The 2,440-nt window shown below is 25.8% G+C and overlaps 1 pseudogene; it reads left to right on the top strand.

Annotated features, from left to right (window-relative positions):
- The first annotated feature begins 412 nt into the window (after positions 1–412).
- LOC108746597 overlaps positions 413–2,440 on the top strand; it is a 21,854-nt pseudogene continuing 19,826 nt past the window's right edge.

The raw sequence follows: 2,440 nt of genomic DNA, 5'->3' as shown, positions 1-2,440 counted from the left end.
CGATTTCAATAAATATATATCATTTCATATTTCTAAAAACAGCGAAAACATTCAAACTGAAGAGTTAAACTGCCCTACCCTATATATACATATATAATAGAATAAGTAATACGTACATTTAAAATAGAACGTGTTTTAGATCTTCTTGACAATTAATTCTTTTGAATTTAATTCTTTTGCTTCTACCGCCGGCTATCTCTGGCATCCACGAAACGATCCTGTATAAACGAGCGCTGGCTATAACCAGCCTTCTCGAAATAATTAATTTATAATATCCCCTATAATAAGAATTACGCCAAATTATCTTATACAGCAATATATAGCTAAGCGTAACTAATTTTGTCAAATAATATACATATTTTAAACATAATTAGTAGTGGTAGTATATTGATGTTTATAATGCCACACTGACATGAAGGTAATTAAAAAACGGCAAAGAAATTATAATTATTTTGTTCTGGAAATAGTTCTTATTTTTTTAAACATGTCAAGGTCCATCGAATGCAAGATGAATAATTGACTTTGATTCATTTCTTATGGCTTCAAAATCTTTTGTAGATCTGGGCTTATTCTAAGATTGCAAAAGTCAAAAAACATATTAAAGAAGTACAAGAAAACATTCGTTTGTGTGTTGATTAAAATTCCCAAAAATTTGTACTTAAAACAAGATAAACATACGCACATTTGGGCATTGAAAAGAGAGAACGTGAAGATTGAGAGTAAGAAATACAAGCAATATAAAAAGATCCAAGATTTTACGTTCAATTGTCCACATCGAGAATTGGATAACTTGCAGACAATAAAAGCAACATAATAGCCAATTAACATTTCTCGCGAAATAAAAAAGTAATGTCATAATTATCATATTTAAATTTAAATTTATTATACTTTTTACGTCTGGATGAGCACAGGTAAAGCGTATAAGATTTCTTAAGAAATCTTCTTTTCTTCTATTTTTTTTTAATTTTCCAATATCAAAAAAAGATAGTAGCTTTTTGTCTTTGTAAAACAGCATATAGGATCGCAATCGTCGATATTAATTACGAAAAGTGTATCATTATACTATCAGATCTTATCACTATGGTATGCAAGAAAAACATGACTAACAAAGCTTGAGCAAAAACCGAATTACAATTGAAAAATTTCAAAAGAGTACTTAACAATTTTTAGATTTTTTTTTGCTAATTTCTTACAGTTCTTGCGTCCTTCCGTACGCAAATTATTGTTCTTTTCACATTTATTTTAATTCAATCTGTAACTTTTCAAATAAACCGAAATTTCGACAATCGTTACTTTTTTATTGTTCTTCACACAAAACGAAATACATTAATTACTTTCCTAATTAATTATTTATTTGTATTTACAGGAATTTATATTTAACAACAATTGTACGAGTTATTTTTATCCAAGACTTGCATTGCAATCGTGCATCGACTATAAGAATGGTACTGGCCACATAGATAAAAAACACCATCCGACAAAAGTGGATGTTATTTTTAATAAAACAATAAAATTGTTGATTGCTAATATGACAGAGGGCTATATTTTTTTGGTTCCTGAAGACGTTGAGGTACATGAACAATTTATATATCGTAATAAAAATTGACATTTTATATTCTACTAGAATAAATCTTCGCTGAATTTTTTTGACATATAAAAATTACATTATAGAGCAGAGTATAAAGTACAGTGTAAGAAGAGTAGAGTGTAAAAGAAGATTATATTTTTATCTTTTAATAAATAAAATATATGGGAAAAAAAGACAAATTATCTTATAAGGTAAATTTTGCCTTTACATAAAAGTGTCTTTATTAGAAAAAATAGTAAAACTTGACATGTATCATTAACTATGTACATATCCTTTATAAAAACAATAATTCTCTCTCTCTCTATAAAGGAAAAATGATACTTAATATATTTACAACGTTAACATACATGTTAATATGCCAAATACATTTAATGCGTTAATTTTTTTATATGTTTATTATATCATGTTGTTTTTTATCATGTGCATGTAATAAGTGCATAATGTTTTTATTATAATATAAAGTTACTATATAAAAGGTTAAAATTTATTTTTTACATTTAACTTATTGAACAAGCTCATAGAATTGACAACAATTTTGTAAGTTTATTAAATGTATGATCAACTTTCTATTAATTTTTGAATTATTTTCTCTTATAGAAATTTAATACTAGTACTGGTCGCAATTAATCATTTATTTTGAATATTAAAAGTACTGTTAACAGCACTTTTAATACTGAAAATGAGTGATTAATTGGCCAGTTTTGGTATTACATTTCTATAAGGTTCTATATTACATTATTATATTTTATAATATAAATATAATGTAACTAAATTTACTGAATCTAACGCCCATAAAGGGCGATGAACTAAAATTGAAAATTTTGAATATTTTAATTATTTTCTATGAAACAA

Source organism: Trachymyrmex septentrionalis, unplaced genomic scaffold (genome assembly GCF_001594115.1).
Source record: "Trachymyrmex septentrionalis isolate Tsep2-gDNA-1 unplaced genomic scaffold, Tsep1.0 scaffold181, whole genome shotgun sequence".
Taxonomy (NCBI): Eukaryota; Metazoa; Arthropoda; class Insecta; order Hymenoptera; family Formicidae; genus Trachymyrmex; species Trachymyrmex septentrionalis.
The sequence above is the reverse complement of the archived record's forward strand: the minus strand, read 5'-3'. Positions and strand labels throughout refer to the sequence as shown.